Source organism: Rutilus rutilus (assembly GCF_951802725.1).
Source record: "Rutilus rutilus genome assembly, chromosome: 11".
Classification (NCBI taxonomy): Eukaryota; Metazoa; Chordata; class Actinopteri; order Cypriniformes; family Leuciscidae; genus Rutilus; species Rutilus rutilus.
Genome location: NC_140216.1, coordinates 5,740,538 through 5,759,498, shown reverse-complemented (window position 1 = coordinate 5,759,498; position 18,961 = coordinate 5,740,538). Strand labels below are relative to the sequence as shown.

Below are 18,961 nucleotides of genomic sequence, written 5' to 3'. Positions count from 1 at the left end.
AGTTCATCAATATAGAATATGGGGCTATGTATGCAATATGATGCACCGAACTAAGCAGGAGGATAGAACATGTCTTAATTCATATGAATTGATATGCACAGGCTTTTCACGAGTTCACATCTACATATAATTAGTACAACAAGTTTATGCGTATTTGGTGTGCTGTCCGGGGGGAGGGCTCCGAGCTCGGAGTTAGGCCCAAACCCAAAGTACTCCCCCCAGTTGGTAAGTGTAGATGGAACTGGAAGTGAGGAGATTGGGTGGAGGAGGGATGCTGACAAACTTTCAATGAACAGAGATAGGTCTGCTGTGAATTTATACTCTGTCATTGAGTTGATTACTGATTAATCTCCAACTGTGCATAATTTGGTTAATTATCTGAACCTGCTCCTCCCGAACTTTGTTAATAAAACATCATATAGCATATGGGTTACAGTTTACATAGCCCCATATTGTAGATTGTGGAACCAACTTTACAGGTGGTACATTTTGGCCTATTTACCACTGAAGGACAGCTGATTCAACTACCAAAACCATATATTTTTCTAAAAGCCTATAGCTTGTGACAATGACTAACCCTAACCCTAACCCTAACCCTAACCAGTTCTGTCAATGGTTGGAGAATTATTTAATGAACTGGTTTGTCCCGAAAATTACTGTCCACATGCTGTCTGAGGATCCGAGTCTGAGCGCTTGACTTGCCAAAGCAGGTCAGCTATGAAACTGGACATATTTAGCAAAACATATACATCTGAATTTATTTTGCCAAAATTGCACATATCTTTATGTTTTATGGTCGTGATTATTGTTTTAATAATCAGATTCATACTCATCCTCATGAAATTGTACTGTATCTCTGCATATGATAGCCTATGCCTGGTGTGTGTGTGTGGCAATAAAATTACATATGATATTTAACCAAATAGAAGGAAGCATCTGAGAAAATCTGACTGCCCCTGGACCCCAGGTTATCACAGTAGAGCCCACCGAAGGTGTAAAAAATGGCACATTTAAAAGGGCTTGAATCCTTAAAACACTGTCAGAAATGTGTTATGCTAATTATTTAAGATATGGTTTATAATTATATCGGTTATTGGTCCATCTCATGTGCAATTATGTTATATGAACCACATCATTCAATGACAAAACGATTAAAAGTGTAATTATACAAAATATATCAAAAATGTGTACTTCTGACCCCTGTTGCTAGGCAACACCCTACACAGCTTGGCTAAAGAACAATAAACAGGCTGCATGAAACTACATAACCTTATAATATGCATTGAATTATAATGCATAAGAATCATGAGATTGTTATCACCCAATTACGCACTGAGTCATTGTTAGAAGGAAATCATTTTTATTGTTACTTATCAATACATGAACATTCAATCAGAGGAAGAGTGTCCACTCCACACACATTGGGGGCACACCTGGAGTAGTGGGAATAATCTATTTGACTGTAAACATCAACAACCATCAAATAAACTCAGATCACAAACTGCACAACTACCTTTAACAATAAAACACTGTTAACATACTAAATTTAAAAACTATTCCATATTTATTAATGTAATGCATACTAATTTAATTTACAGACATTGCTTCTTTTAATTAATTTGTACTTTGTTGAATGTTGTCTATTTGAAAGTGACAAAAGTATCTCACAATTATTGTCTTCTCTATGCATATATGTATGAAAGTGACAAAAATATCTCAATATTTTGCAAAAATTGAATTTAATATACATTTAATGGAAAGTACAGGGATGCAAGCAGATGACAGGTGGACAGGTGTGTGGAGTTGTGTTTAGGCTTAACAGGCTGTTTGATTGGACAGCCGTGTGCTAAAAGCGGCATGAGGTAAAAGTGGCACCACCACCACCACCATTGTCCACTGGAGCATTCTTATCTTCTTGGGTCTTCTTTTTGGGTCCTTCTACAGTCTCACCACCACAATATAACAGGAGAGCCTAAAAATCAAATTGGAAAAACATCGATTTATGGCCAAAATGCCAGTCATTATTGGGAAATAAGTCCCTTCAGAATATGTAATGCTCAGCTGACATTTTCCAGTGGGTGTACAGAAGTTGGTAAAGTAAAAAATTGAGGATGTCCAAAATAGTACAACACTTACTTATCTACCTTACCAAGGACCATTGATGGAACTGAAACCAAATAATGGAGTCGGACCACATCAGCCTATCAGGAGCAGTAACTGGTAAAACATCAGTAAAGTGACAGATGTAAGGTCATTTTTTAAACCACCAAGAATATAAAGTTTCAGCTTAATCAATCACACACATCAATCAAACCCCCCAAAACAATCACAAATTATCAAATATTGTAAATAATCACATACATCACCTTCTATTGTATGAATGTTGGAAACTGCCAGGTTGGAAACGTGTTTGTGATGACCATTATGGATATTGCACATTCATTTTAAATAATTAACACTGTCATCTGTGAGGGATTAATTTTTTTTTTTTACAATAAATTGCATCTGACTTACAGCATGTATTGAAGAGTCTTCATAGAGAGAATGAAGAGTCCTGCTTCCATTTGTGCACACATTTTGCTCGGTTGAATAATTTACTAACCTCTTGATAAACCACATATCAAAAGAAGAACCTGTTTCTGTATGGAGTTAGGCATTCTTGAATTATCCAGTTCTGAAATGGCAGAAAATGTTGAACATCTACCATCTTCAACTCAGGGCTTGTAAACAACACTTTATTTTGAATAGAAATATAACAAAATTACTATAAAAAAACATTTGTGAATATGGAATGTACAATAAAAATAAATAAAACGACATATTACATAATTAACAAAATTAAAAAGCTTAAACAAATGACTCCTTGGGCTCCCAAGTAGGAGTCCACTGTTTCCCACTGAAAACAGAAGGGAAAGAATGACGTTACATGTGACATTTCAATTATTAGATTGGGAATGTTAATGAGAGTGAAATAGAGAGTCAAAGCAATCTTATTTCTGTATTTGTCATATAGTAGAACACATACCATGCTGCACAAGGCTCCCAGTCAATAAGTAATTCTGTTTGGCCCTATGACAGGAACAACAATACATGCTTACAAATTTTTTGCATCAGGCTTTGAATTATTATACAGCCACCATGTTTCCTGTTTCATGTTTTACCATGATATTTAAAGTATTTTAGTCAAGAGACTGTAGTATATACTTTATACAATATTTACATTATTTGACTATTTGCCATCTTTACTTCTGTGATTGACAGGTATTTTAACTTACATTTTGACTTTATTTTGACGTAAATAGAACAAATAAAGAGTAGTATGGTGTTCAGTTATGCATGTCTTACCTTTCTCACTCTTTCTTTCAGAGCACTCCTAATTGGATAAATACCCAGGCCTGCGTGGTAGGAGCAATCTGAAGGCATCAAAACTCAGATTAGGAACACAACAACATCATTAACATATCCAGGTCAAGCATTCACATCAAAGTGATCAAATATGTAAGTCTGAATGCAAATGTATTAATTCATTTAAACTTACTTTTTTGTTTTTGTTTTTTGTTTTTTTCCATTTCTGCCTCTGTGGGATAGAAAAATACATATATCCACTCAAAAAAGGCAAACAATTCAGAAACGGTCTTGCTCATCATAGAATTTATTACAAATAACAATATCATTAAAAAAACCTGACAAATGCAAAACATGCCTGACTTCCGCTTTCTCTTCCCTGTTGACCCTGTGGTTTTGAAGAAATCAGATGTCAAACTAAGTATGGAATGGCAAACAATTAAGGACTATCTAGGTATGTCTTTTTATACATGTTCATTAAAACAGGCACACATTTACACACTCACTTGCTCGCTCACACACACACACACACACACACACACACACACACACACACACACACACACACACACACACACACACACACACACACACACACACACACACACACACACACCCTCATGTGTAACCTATGTCCTACCACAAAAATGATCATGAACACCCAATCAGAACTAAATCAATCGGTTGAGAAGTTGCCCAGCAAAATTGCTGAAAAAGTTGTTGGATACAGTACATACAATACTCTTTCTTATGTGTGCAATAAACTCCATTGTAACAACTGACATCATTAGCTTAGCTTGGCCAAATCACAGGAGTACTTGGGCCAATCTAAGCTAATGATTTCAGTTGGAGACAACTAGCCTTTAGCTTACATGCTAGTCGGCCTCTCCGACTTCAATTTAATTAGGCTAATAGGGTGATATGTCGAACTGGGATGTTGCATGCAAATACAAAAAAATTATATGTCCCTGCCTAATCTAACTCTCTGGTAGACAGCAAGTGAGCGAATTAACTAAAACACAGTGGAATGTTGCTTTAAGAGCTTTGTAGTTAGCTGTAAGAGTTACCTTTTTTAGGTAGATGTATTTCACCCGCCTTCTCCACAAGGCCTGCCGTCACCACAGCGGGGCCTTCCGGCCCCTCCTCCTCCACGAGGCCTTCCAGCCCCTCCTCCTCCACGAGGCCTTCCGGCCCCGCCTCCTCCACGAGGCCTTCCGACTCCTCCTCCTCCACGAGGCCTTCCGGCCCCGCCTCCTCCACGAGGCCTTCCGGCTCCTCCTCCTCCACGAGGCCTTTCGGCTCCTCCTCCTCCACGAGGCCTTTCGGCCCAGCCTCCTCCACGAGGCCTTCCGGCCCCTCCTCCTCCACGAGGCCTTCCGGCCCCGCCTCCTCCACGAGGCCTTCCGGCTCCTCCTCCTCCACGAGGCCTTTCGGCCCAGCCTCCTCCACGAGGCCTTCCGGCCCCTCCTCCTCCACAAGGATTTCTGGCCCCGCCTCTCCTGAGGTGCCCTGCTCGTCACAGGGGGTGAGGGTCAGGGTGAGGACAGTGTCCTCACTCGCCTTCCAACCTGTTCAAATTTGATTAGAAAAAAAATAGGAATGAGGCTAAAATATAATGTATTATAAAAATTCAAACAGGCATATTATTTGACATTCCCACACAAAAGAATTTTAAGACTATATTTATTATCTTGTATGCATTTATATATTTCTGAAACACAGGCAAAAAATGGGCTATAGGCTATTTTTCACACTGGATGCAAGTTTACATGATTTTGGTTAAGGCGTGAATAGCTAAAGGCAAAACAATGGGGAAAACAGGGAAACTTGGTGCAACATACACCGAACTGCCATCTAAAGAAAACCCAACTATGTTTTACCAAATTTTCAGACTACACTTGGTAACCTATATTAACAGGGCTATGTATTGAACATGGCTGGAATTATAACCTTAAAACATCAGAGTATTGTTTATTTATTTATTTTTTGACTTAGTTTCTCCACAACAAAAAGTAGTTCTACCTTCAGTGGACAGTGTCTTGTTTGCCACGATTGTCTTGCCATGTAACCAACATTCCACAACGTTGAAATGTAATAAGGTTGTCATTTGTTTTATAAAATATAAATATTTGATAAGTGCTGAAAAAATAGGGAAGGATTGACAATCAACTGTACACTGTATGGCGACTGAAAAAAAATATACTGTACATCTCACCTGCACAAACCAACTCATAAAATGCAGTCATTTTACTGAGGTGTTGTGTAGCCAGCGGGTCCAGTTCACATCTTGGGGTGAGGGAAGTTATTTTAGGTTTCTTCCCATTGCCTTCCTTCTGAAGGAGGAGGAGTGGCTTGTAGCCCATTGCATGTAGCTTCTCAAGCTGCAAAGACATTTATTTGTAAAGGATAAAAAATGTATGTAATCAAAAAACCTGTGTGTAAATTCAGTTTGAGGCAAGACTCGAAATATGTTGTAAGACCAACATTGACAAAAAACTGCACATTATTACATAGTCATATTATACTAAGTTCCTCTGATCATATTGACATAATTTGAATGCACTTATGACCAGCAAAAGCAAAATTACTGAGTCATCCTCAAAAGTGAAGTTTCTATTTTGTCACATTTACTGTATATGAAAAATAATCTCTGGCTTGAATTTGATGTTAGAATTATTAACAGATCAAGGACTCAACGTTAAATTTTAAAAGTGGTTAAAAGTCAAAATCTGGTTGCAACTTGTATGAATTTGGTAGCCAAGGGCAAACATTAATGTTCAGCCCTGTATATGATTTTTATTCACCCATCTTTCATGTTTACCACCCCAAATGAATAGGTTTACACTGAAAATCAATGCATTTCAATACATTGCAAATACATAACAGGATTAGTTCTACGAGGAGGAAGGTGGGACATCTAGGATCCAGGATTTAGTTAAATACACAATATAGCTTTGTTCTTTACTTTGGTGAACCTATTCATACTGTATGTTTTTTTAAGGTTAAGTGCTCACGAAATAAATGAATTTTCGGTTGTCTTTTGAATGTTGTCAGGGATTCTGCATTCCGGATGACGGTGGGGAGATCATTCCACCAGCATGGAACCGTGAATGAGAATGTTCTGGAGAGCGATTTTTCGGCAAAGGTTACTTAGTTCATTAATGCCTTTCAAGTTAACAGTCAGTGACCTTAATGGTTAATCTGCTGGCCTGTTCCCAAAAGCCATAACCAATTTGAACTCACACAGGCACTGACTCCACACTCACCCCCCGATCCCCGGACTTTCTTCTACCCACCTACTGTGCAATATGTAATATTTAATACTTTTGATACAATCAAAATCACACAGTATACAAACCATATTTATCTTTCTATTTTATTGTATATAGCTTCTTAGAACTGTGTAAAACTCAACTGTTTAACTCTGGGGGAGATGTAAAATGAGTATCCCTTTAAATCGCTCTTTTCAAAAATAAAAATAAAAGAATTTGAAAAATATATTATGATCTTCTGTCAAAAATGTCACTCAATCAGGACTGGTAAATGTGACAACCCTATTAAAAAAGGTAGTGTTAATTGTACACACCAAAATGATGGCTTCATCCCGCATGGCTGCCTCATTGTGGTTTTTTTTAAGATTGCCAAGCCACTCCCCCTTCTTCATATCAAGGGCCTGCAGCCTCTTCATCAAACGAGCCTTCTTGGGCTGCTCTGCCCCACAGGCCTTACAAACCTTAGTGGCACAGGGCATGACCTGGGGGCAGTTGGGGCATTTCTTTTGATTAGAAACCATGTTGTCTGAAAAAAAAAGAAAAAAAAAAGAGAAAGTTATTTATGTATAATATAGGCATTAATACCGATAGAAACATTCTGAATTAATATCACACTATGCAAGGGATGGTATATGCTTTCTTAATTTCAATGGTCAAATTGTCTTAACCAGTCATTCTTCTGAGTTTTGAGCTTTGTTTGTGATGACATTGTGATAAGGGTAAACATTTCTATGATTTTTAACTGCCATTTACACAATAATACAGTGTGTGTATGTGTAGGTGTGTGTGTGTGTGTGTGTGTGTGTGTGTGTGTGTGTGTGTGTGTGTGTAATGTGTGCCCTTGTTTATATTACATTGTGGGGACCAAATGTCCCCATAAGAATAGTAAAACCTGAGATCACCTACATTGTGGGGACCAGCCAGCGGTCCCCACTTTTCAAATGGCTTATAAATCACACAGGATGAGTTGTTTTGAGAAAGTAAAAATGCAGAATGTTTCCTGTGATGGGTAGGTTTAGGGGTAGGGTTAGTGTAAGGGGACAGAATATACAGTTTGTACAGTATAAAAACCATTACGTCTATGGAGAGTCCCCACAAAGATAGTGAACCAGACATGTGTGTGTGTGTGTGTGTGTGTGTGTGTGTGTGTGTGTGTGTGTGTCTGTGTGTGTGTTGCCCAGATGAGAGACAGAACACAGTCCGATTGATAAAGGGAAAATGTGACAATTTCATGTCTAATGCATGTCAAATGTTAATATCACATTATTAAAATACACGAAAAGTGAAAAGGAAGAGTTGAGAAAAAGTTTGTGAACTAGTAGGCTACACTAACATGTGACATGCTAGGACATGCAGTTAGCACTTTATAGGGTTTTATATCAGACAAATGGAAACACCAAAGCAATGTCACAAAAAAAGTTAAAACAGGGCATAAGGCAGTCATGACAATACCCCAGCAACATAACGTTACATACTTGACTACACTTTTGCACGTATATTTATAGGCTACTTGTTCATGAGGTAATAATTTTAGCCTACCTTAATCAACGACTCCAGAGAAGTAATTGGCGCGAGCTCCGTCATCCGGATATTGTAAAAAAAAAAAAAAAAAATTAAACGAATTAAAAATTATTTTTATTATTTCAACAGAGCATCAGAAGAAACTCACTTGAACTTAAAAAAAAAAAAAATCGGAGCTTAACTTACTGTACAAAAAAAAAAAAAAAAAAAAAATTATGGTTATGTGTCCTTGACACATAACCTTTACACATTTTCACATTTCGTAACAATATAGTTTAAATAAAAAGAGCCAAAAAATAAAATAAAAATAATAAAAAATATAAAAACATCACAAACGTATGTTTTAGCAGAGATAGGCCCACAGATCTTTGGACTTTTCAATTTTTAAAAAACTTTTTTTAAAAACCCGCTCGGCCCGTGTTCTGGCTTACTGTAATATTTCAAGACCGAAATAATAATATTAAAATAAAGAAATTAATGAATACAATGATGACATCTAAATAAATGTTGATAGATGTAGCGTTATAGTTTTAAAAATATCAATAAACAGCAAAGCAATCCAGCTTCTAAATAATAACCGAAAAAGACCGAAATAATAATTCATAATTAATATATAAACCGTGATAAGATCTCGTGAATAAATGTTGATTAAACAGCTTCTGTGCTCCAGCCCGATTGGCAGAAAGAATCTTGCTGTTGCAAGAAAGATGCATCCAATTGAAATGCATAAAAAACGTGCTGGAGTTACGAAAATAACGAAATAAACGTGTCCCAATTACGTGACTACATCACGAACTGCCGTCTCTATTAATTAACTCTTCTTACCGAGCGGAAAATCGCAATGGACCTTGGGATCGACCCATACGGTGACGTCAGCGTTATTAATTAGAGGATTTAATAATAATAAAAAAATACAAATAAATCTGATTAATTGAACACAATCGTAGCATATGATATATATTTATTAAAATCAGCAAACCTCCGATAAAAATACGTTATCCAGCATTCTCTAGTTAAAGCAGTCAGCGTCCTAACTTACCTATGACAAGAAAATGCTTAAACTGCTTACTTGCACGCGCCTTGGAGCGTTGTTAAACTCACCTTTTAATGCCGTTTGACCTGCAGTCGAGCGTTGGTTTGGTCAAACTCACCTCTGATTTCCAGTTTACCTGCAGTTGAGCGTTGTTAAACTCACCGCTGAATGCGGTTGCACACCGTGTGCGTTGTTAAACTCACCACTGAATACGGTTGCGCACCGTGTGCGTTGTTAAACTCACCGCTGATGAACGCGCTATAAACCTTTGCGCAGAGGGCACTTTGATATCAGATAGCGAGGGTTTTTAAACATCAAAAACCAGTTGGAGGGCCAGTAAAAAAATTATCTAGGGGCAGCCATTTGACTCGCCATGAATATTTTTTTTTGGTCGTGCTGACCCAAGACGTCAAATTTCAACGCTGCAGGCCAGGGTTCCAGAAAGAATCGTGCTGTTTCACGAAAGATTCATCCAATTGAAATGCATTAGTTTAAAAAACGTGCTGAAATTACGAAAATAACGGCAGAAAGAATCGTGCTGGTTGCACGAAAGATTCATCCATTTGAAATGCATTAGTTTAAAAAACGTGCTGGAGTTACGAAAATAACGAAATTAACGTGTCCCTGCCACGAATAAATAGATTAAATTACGTGACCACATCACGAACTGCCGTGAGACTGGGTTGCTATAGGCCAATGTTAGGCTCTGTAGGCAGCTTACAACAGTGTGATCCCACACAAGCACATGTACTGTGATTTATAGATTATCATGACGGAACGTGCTAATCGATGACTTGAAGATAATTACATAAATTCATCAATTTACCATTTAGAAACGTCCTGTTGCATTCTACATGTTGTCACTTCTTCTTGAGTCTCTCCATCATTGTCTGACATTTTCAAGTCCGTGAGATTGTCCTGTTTTGTTGTTGGTGGTATGCTGGAGCCAGGGTTGCCAGGTCTGTGCAATGGCCAGTCAGAATTAGGCCAAAAATGGCCCAATGCGATGTTCTCCATCAGGCGGCCAAATTCCCCACTGAATTTGTACGTCTGGAGGGTGTTTTCGGGGTGTTGGAGCGTACTTAAGGAGATGGAAATCAATCCGCAGAATTCTTTTTTTATACCCGTGGCAACACTTAAAAGTAACCCCATTTTGCGGGAAAAACGCGGACTTGACAACACTGGCCGGAAGAACAAGCTCTTGAAGCTCCACCCTCTTCTTGAAATGGGGCCGGGAGCAGCAGCTCATTTGCATTTAAAGGGAAACGACGTGTTTTTGCTCACCCCCCAAAAGTGCCAGTTTTATCATGCTATAAAAAATTATCTGTGGGGTATTTTGTGCTAAAACTTCACTACACACATTAGAGACATTATTAGGGACATTATTTTCCATCTTGTAAAAAGGGTAATAATAGGTGACCTTTAAAAATAAAAGTTATTTATTGGCATCTATGCTTCTATGAAGAACCTTTAACACCAATTGAACTTTTCCATTGGGCAAAATGTTCTTTAGAGTAGAAAAGGTTCATGAAAACTTTAAAATGTTCTTCACACTATGAAAGAAATAGTTATTTTAAGAACCGGTCACTGAAAGGTTATTTGGTTATTCTATGACATTGCTGAAGAAAAAAAAACTGGAACCTTTATTTTTAAGCGTGTACATCTCTAACCGTATATGCTACCGTAAAAAAAAAAAAAAAAAAAATGCAAATCAGCATATTATCACTCCTTCATTCTCTTCCTCCTCCAAGACTGAATGATTGGAGTAATGATGCTGAAAAATCAGTTTTTGGCATCGCATTAATACATTACATTTTAAAATATATTAAATACATTTTAAAGGTGCATTGCGCAAGTCTCTGAGTTTTTGCAGAACTATGCCCCCTTCTGGCGACACGCGAAACTGCAACCAGAGTTGTGCACGCGGTTACATGGAGTTTGCGTTGGGGTTTGGGATGAACTAGAAGCCGGTCTCTTTGAATCCATCTTCTACTTTTGCAAAAGTCGCTTGAGTTGTCTTCGCTGATGCGGATAATGGCGGCGAATACACAAACCTGCCAGACATAGCCAGGTGAGCGTGAACGCGCATGACGTCACGCCCAGTCGATTCCGTCCCGAATCCCTCTTATTTATTTTACTGTACAGGATTATAGAGGCAATCGCAGTGATCATAGAAGGGCTCATTCAGCCCATCAGGCTATTGTTTAAGCATGTATGGGTTAGAAAAACGGGCATTTTTAACATGAAAAGTTGCTTAATGCACCTTTAAAAGTATATTTATAATTGTAATATATCACAATATTACTATGCAGCCTTGGTGAGCATAAAGGACTAACAAAAAGAGTACATTCATTTCACTTACCTACAAATTCCCAGACCAACAGTAGCTGGCAGATAGTCAGAAATAAATGAAAGAGAACGGTCTTGAGAGGAAGACTGACAGTGATTGGTAGAGAGGGAAATCAGCAACATAGCGTTAAATCTGGACATGTCTAACATGTTTTGAGTTATTGTATTTGTGTAAAGTGGAATGATACAATACAATGTGTTCACTTGAATCCAACATTTTATTCGGTAGAAAGGTAGCAAATCAATACATTATTGACAATGCTCATTGTTTAAAGGGTTTTGTGAGTTGCTTTTGATGGTAGACTGTAGACATGACAGTTTTGACTTTGGAGAGGAGACAAATGGATCCCATTTCCAGATCAATACATCTTAGAGATAGGATGTGTGTAAACAAATATTTATCCAAACAGTAAAAAATAGTGTACAGCACAGGTCTCAATGCTAAGTTGTTGTTATTCTGCATGACCATACAATTAAAATTCACTGGATTTAATTTTAAATTTTTTTATTTGTTTGTTATTTAATGGATATGTAGATACTGACATTTAGGGGAAATATGCAGGATGTGATCTGTGGAAAGTCAAATGCGATCTGATTTCATTCTTTTCACTATGACATATACTATAAGTTCTGTGCTACTATTTCTTTAGGCTGAACAGTCAAATGTGATCTGCATTGTCTATCGTGCTGTTTATTTTGTCCTTGCTGCGTGCTTTTGTTTGGGACTGGAGTCATTTTCTCTCTGTTGTGATTGGTGTAGCAGGACTCTCCTAATTGGCAATTAACAGCGCTCACAAAGCAATCAAGCACCAGTGAGCCAGATGCAAAGCATGAAAATAAGCTTGTTAATAATTTATTGGGCTTAACTTTAGATCTATTTTGGAGAAGAGACATTATAATGAGGCAAATTGTAAAAAATAAAAATAAATAAAAATAAACGTTCCTCATTCTTATATGCGATTATGCAGTACTGTATTCCTGGATTCAATCTGCGTTTTTTTGGGATTCATTTTGTGCCATTATAACCTTGTGAAGATTTTTCTTCTTTTTTTTTTTTTTTTTTTCTATATCCCCCTTTTTTTAGAAAAAAGAAAAAATCCACTTTGAAGTTATTTTTAATTGCTTTCTTGAACAGATAATGAAGCAACAGTCATTAAACGTGGTCATATTAGCAGAGTTCACCCTCGCTTGCAGATCTTTTAACACCGGGATCAACTCCATTAAATTGAGACATTTCATTTTAACTGTCCCCTCACACTTATAATTAGCCAAACACATTTTCTAAACATATTCCAGAATATTCCTGCACTAATCATTTATTCCCCCATGTTGCTAAAAATGCAAAGCATTTAAACACTTTATCAGACATAAGTAATAAGTGCAAGATCTTAAAATGTATCTTAAAATCTTAGTTGTAGCTCTCAGTTGTCTTTACATCAGGTTGTTACAGACTACTGTAAATCAGTTTATGTATATACAGATGTACTGCATAGCTTGGGGTCAGTAATATATATTTCTTATGTATTTCTTAGCATTCCTTATTTATATATAAATTTAAGGAATAAAAAATATTATATATAATATTTCACAATATTAAAAATTTTACTGTATTCTGCTCAAATAAACACAGCCTTGGTGAGCGTAAGAGACTTATTTCATTACCATTACAAAATACCCAAACATAAAACATTTTGAAGTAAAACCATCCAGGCAGCGGAAAATAACTTCTCCATATTTTTGTATTAAATATGAAATTGTCATAGCAGCCATCAGTGACCACTGTCGGCTTTAAAATAAAGAGAGGTGTGTTTTGTGTCCCCACCAATTGTGTGCATGCCTTATGGAGTGAGAGAAACCATCAAAAACACTTGACAAACTCACACGAACAACTTGGCAACTTGTCGCAGCGATCAGTCACATCAGCGTTTGTGGGTGTTAGAGTGGCCACAAATCTCATTTCCCATTTCCTCTCCTCATATGGTCGTGTCAAGATACCAATTGTAACTTCAAATGGCCTCTCTTGAGCACAGGGACACAGGTGGAATGAAATTAGTGAAGAGAGGATTGCCTGCCCTCAAACTCGGGAGAAATGTCTACTCCCCTCCCCTTCCCCCACACCTGATTTCTGAAATCATCTCTGATTACTGCAGGGAAACATACACACTCTTCTATGATTCCGGAACCAGTTAACTAATAGTTTTCCAAATTGGATGCCTCAAAAAGAGGCGTGCCATTAATTCAGAGACCGCAAATGGGTCGTATATCACTGGGACAGAACAGCAGAAGAGAGTACAGTAGCATGTATAGACAGCTTGATAAGGAAAGGAAAAGGAAAAGCTATAGATGGAGTAATTAGCATGAGGAATGATAGGATGGAAGCAATGCAAATGGAGGAACACACAGTGGGCAAATTATATAATCATTTTTTATCTAACGATGCCGTAATGGAAATATATATTATGTCATCATCATTATGCCCAGATGGAACATTCATTCATTCATTCATTCATTCATATTTTCGACACTGAGGTTTTTTATTATGTGGAATTTTAAAATTGTAGATTCCATTCATACAACCTACATATTTTTCCTGTGTGAAATATTACTGTTTTTGTATTCTCACTGGATAAGAATACCACTCTGACCACTGCTTAACACTCTAAATGTGCTCAATGAATATGGAGTTACTTTTGTGTTAATAAATTCACCCAGTGTTTGCCAATAACCAAACATTAACACAAAGTTCAAATGGAAAGCCAAGGGAAAAAGAAAATGATTGCATCCATTTGCAGACTCTTCAAATTCTGATTTAAATTAATAAAAACCATCTGTAGTAGAGAGATAAGTCATGTAACAATGAAAACTAGTCTGTGCAATGTTTCTCTAGAGTCTAAAGCATCTTACTGATTCTTTCAGTAACCTTCGTTTTTCACCTTTGCTCTCATTGACTTATCTCCTTATAAACCCAATGTAAAAGTTCCCCTGTCACCAATGTGAACTCGAGCGAAACAGTTTAACCCCAGGATGCTCCAGGGGCTCCAGCAAGTGCACTTCAGTCACGGTCAATGGAATGAGTCTGCTAAATGACAGATAAGCAGTTAAAGTCTAAATAAATAATAATTAAATCTAAATAATATTTAGATATCTTAAACTGAATACACACACAATATGTATTTAGTTGTTATTAAAATTGTGTTTGGATGGGTGAATGGATGGATGGAGGGATGGATGGAGGGAGGGAAGGAGGGATGCATATACTCAAACTCACTCTAGACACCGTTTTCAACTAAAAATGTAAAACTTTTTATGCATTTTGGCCGTTCGTTTTACACGACAACTGCGTTTTGGGAATTGCGAACTTTTGAAAACGGTTTTCAAAGGGTAAGTTTTTGAAAATGGTCTCCGTGTAAACAACAAAAACGGCAAATCTCTGAAGACGACGTCATGCACATGCGTATTACGTGTTCAGTCTATAGTGTTTCGTCGCCATCCAATGGCCTGGCAGCAGATTCCAGCGTTTTTTGTCGTTTTCGCAGATCCGTTTGAATGGGAATAGTTTTGACAATGGTGTCGTCTGTTTTTGTGACACAATTGTGTTGCAGGATTTCAAATGGTAACCTTTAAAGGGATACTCCACTTTTTACAACTCCCCCAGAGTTAAACAGTTGAGTTTTACCGTTTTCGAATCCATTCAGCCGATCTCCGGGTCTGGGGGTCCCACTTTTAGCATAGCTTAGCATAATGAATTGAACCGGACAAGACCATTAGCATCTCTCTCAAAAAAATGAACAAAGAGTTTAGATATTTTTCCTATTTAAAACTTGACTCTTCTGTAGTTACATCGTGTACTAAGACCGACGGAAAATGAAAAGTTGCGATGAGTGAAGCAGGCGTAATGATATGACGCAGCACCTGATAATAGTCCCCAGCTCAGTAGCCTATTATCAGGCGGCATGTGCTGCGTCATATCATTACGCCTGCTTCACCCATGGTACTGCAGCAAAGTTTCTTGATTATTACGCAGGAATGAGAGTATAGTTCCTAGCCATATCAGCCTAGAAAATCGCAACTTTTCATTTTCTGTCGGTCTTAGTACACGATGTAACTACAGAAGAGTCAAGTTTTAAATAGAAAAAATATCGAAACTCTTTGTTCATTTTTTTGAGAGAGATGCTTTAACAGAGTAGTGAGGCAAGATTAGTATATAGATATCAGAAGTACTCTCTCATTCCTCTGCTTCCCCGTTAGCATTCGAGCGCGAATGCTTAAAGGAGAAGCGATATATTTTCCTTTGTTGTCCCACTAATTAAGGCCCCACATACTACAATTGATAGGAACTCCCGATCGGAACCATTGAAAATAGAACATTGAAAACTATTTTTGCTGAAGTTAACAGTTTCTCCTTACACATTTCTCCTTACACATAAAAAAATTAAATAATAATTAACCTCAAATGTTTAAATCGGCCGGCTACAATTGCACTAATTTGAGAGAACAACAAATACACTGTAAAAAAAGTGATTTTTGAGCTGTTGATAGAAGAAATGTTATTGGAGTGCGTATTACAAGAAAATACTATTTAAGTCCTTCTCCTGCAAAATTCATTATTAATTAATTGTCACTTGACATTTCTGTAATTGTGAAATGTACTAGCATGTTCTAAATGGAAATTGTTTTAAAGTAAATCCTACACCATTTTTATTTCAGTGTACGTGTCAGAAAGTCAAGGTAACATTGTGTAACATAATTAATATTCATTCAAGTTTATGTATCATTATGTTCAGTTTAACGTACACTGTACTACTGTTACAGAACTGGACTACTATTTCTTCAGGCTGAACTGTCAGGTTGTCTTTGAACCTCAGCTTTAATTAGTTTGACTTGTAATTAAGCCGGCCAGTTGTCTTAGAGAAGTCTGTTTTCCTTGATGGATTACCAAAAATAAGAAAACACCTGTATTAATGTCCAAACAAAGGATAACAAAACTGTTATCACCCGCACCCTTTTGCTGTATTGATTGTTTAATTGCAGTGTCTTGGTTAAAACATGGATCAATGTTGAGGAGAGCAACAAGACCAGAGCACAAGCACTGAATTAATCATTTAAAATAATGGGCAAGCACTTTAAGACCTGTCCACAGGCATCAAGCTCCTCTGAAAGCAAGTGATATAGAGAGCAGGAGTAGAGATGAGAGTTCGACAAAGGGACAAAGAGAGAGAGAGAGAGAGAGAACTACTTTAGAAACATGGCCTGTCACTGACCGTTCAGACTTCGCATTCCCACAATCCCTGCTAAATGGCAAAGTCATAAAGTCCAGAAAACTCAAAGCATGTTTGATGATGTTCTATTTTAATGTGCCACGTGTAATAAACCATGCTCCTCATTGCTTTTAGGCCTATTTGTGCTTGATATAAAAAGAGACTTGGCATATTTTAAGATTCTTTGTTTTTAGACTTCTTTGCCATTTTATTACAACTTTTATTAAGATGTCATTGATAAACACTTATTAGTTTGTATATTGTTTAAAGGTGCTCTAAGCGATGTTGGGTGACTTCACTTCTTGTTGACGTTCGAAGTATTGTCAAACAAAACGGAGGCTAGCTCGACCCTCCCTCCTCCTCATCCTGTCCCATCCCCCTCCCTTCCGTGCTTCTTGAAACAGTCATGAACCATTTAGAAAAACCAAAGTGGATTTACCCACCTGTCCTGCAAAAACAGAGCCACCTGAATGTCGGATTGGAAGCCCTCTGCCGGCGGAGTTCTCGCCACCTTTTGAACGCTTTTCCGATGTAAATTCGGGGCTTCGCGTTCCTTCTCCTTTTCCCTATTCTTTGTTATTTGTTCATCGGAACGTCGTCTCTTTGGTCGTGTGTCGGCCGTATCAAAATTCTCAATAACCCCCCAACCCCTACCCCCAAATCATTATTGTCAGTTATTGGCTGGAACACTGTTTGTTATGTTTCGTGGCCAAGGCTGGGCCAGTTTGTTTTTCTTGCCGTTTGTGGAGCCTGGACAGAGACCGCGTTTTTTTTACAGTGTGTTCAGGGGACAGGCAGCTAGCGGATAGTGAGGAGATGTTTGCTGGATGTGACAAATAATATTTTGGCTTAAAAAAACGCGTGACATCGCTTAGAGCACCTTTAAAGGAACCGTATGTAAGATTGTGGCCAAAACTGGTACTGCAATCACTTTCAAATTACTGTAGAGCGGTGTATCCCCTCCCCCTGACTCGAGGTTGCCAGATAGGCTGCAGGATCCAGCAGGAACTTAGGCTGACACGTTTGTAGCTGCAGCTGTGGTAACTAGAGCAGAGCTGGCAACCCGGATGCCGAAACACTACTGACTTCGTGATTGGTAGATAGGTGGAGGGTGGGGCATCAGGCCAAAACACAACATGACAACATCAACATCAGGTGAGGGCTGCAACTATCACTTTTAAATGACAATATCCTGGCCGGACTTGTTGTCAGTGATATAAGTATTTGAAATGAACAAGATGTCTTAATGTCTAGTGACATATCAGGGCCATTTTATGATTAATTGAAATACATTTCTTACATACAGCTCCTTTAATGAAAGTTAGAACTGTACTGAAACTTGGATTTGAGGGTTCCACTATAGTTTGTTATTAGCATTGATTTAGAGGAAATGCATATTGTATGAAGTCAACAGTCAGTAGCTGCATTTGCCTTGTTTCCAAAATTCAAGATATATGAGGTAAAAAAATTGTCCCTGTATGATTTTTTATTTTTTATTATTTTTTTTATTTTTTTTTTATGTATAATATGATATAGACTAGACTGTTTTCCTGACTATCAGCATGACTGCAAATAGGGCAGCCTCCAGTCCAACTATTTCTTTGAAACGGGCCTCTTGTTGACCTTTAACAATCCGTCGTGACATAAAAGTCCTAATAGGTCTAATTTCCATTACCTGTACTCTTCCAAAAACATGTCTTTTAAGTTAAAGTGGAAACAGATGGTCTCTTTTTAGAGCTAATCTCTGTCATTTTTAATTAAGCCATTACATCACAGGTCTCTGTGAAAGCTGTTTCTCAGTATTAACCCACTCCACCTGATCATTCAAGAGTTCCTGTTTATCAAATGGAACATGTTCTTCTTGGACTTTTGCCATGAGCAGGTACCGCTTGAAGCATATTATTAAAGGAAAAAAGGAGATTTTGCAGCAAGAATTTTATGAAAATCAATTAGAAAGGACACTAACAATCAAATGTTTGGACACTCACAATTGACATAATTTGTTTCTCATGATCTTAAAAACATTTTCAAGGCATACGCTAAATCGCTTAAAGTTACTTTTTTATATATAAAAAGTTATTGTGTCTGTATATGATTTTCTTTTTTATAAGACCAAAATTTTTTGTGTATGTATGTGTACATGTAGGCTATGTATTTATTTGTTTATTTATTATTTTATTTAT

The 18,961-nt window shown here is 37.5% G+C and overlaps 1 long non-coding RNA gene across 2 annotated transcripts; it reads right to left on the bottom strand.

Annotated features, from left to right (window-relative positions):
* Positions 1 to 1,412: 1,412 nt before the first annotated feature.
* Positions 1,413 to 3,650, bottom strand: LOC311300194. Of its 2 annotated transcripts, XR_014629236.1 has the most exons (5): positions 3,539 to 3,650; positions 3,346 to 3,413; positions 3,026 to 3,069; positions 2,137 to 2,896; positions 1,413 to 2,061 (listed from the first exon to the last, which is right to left on the bottom strand). It is a non-coding gene; the product is annotated as an uncharacterized lncRNA (long non-coding RNA). The 2 variants fall into 2 exon arrangements; XR_014629237.1 differs by having other exon boundaries at positions 1,419 to 1,972; positions 2,137 to 3,069.
* Between the last annotated feature and the right edge of the window lie 15,311 nt (positions 3,651 to 18,961).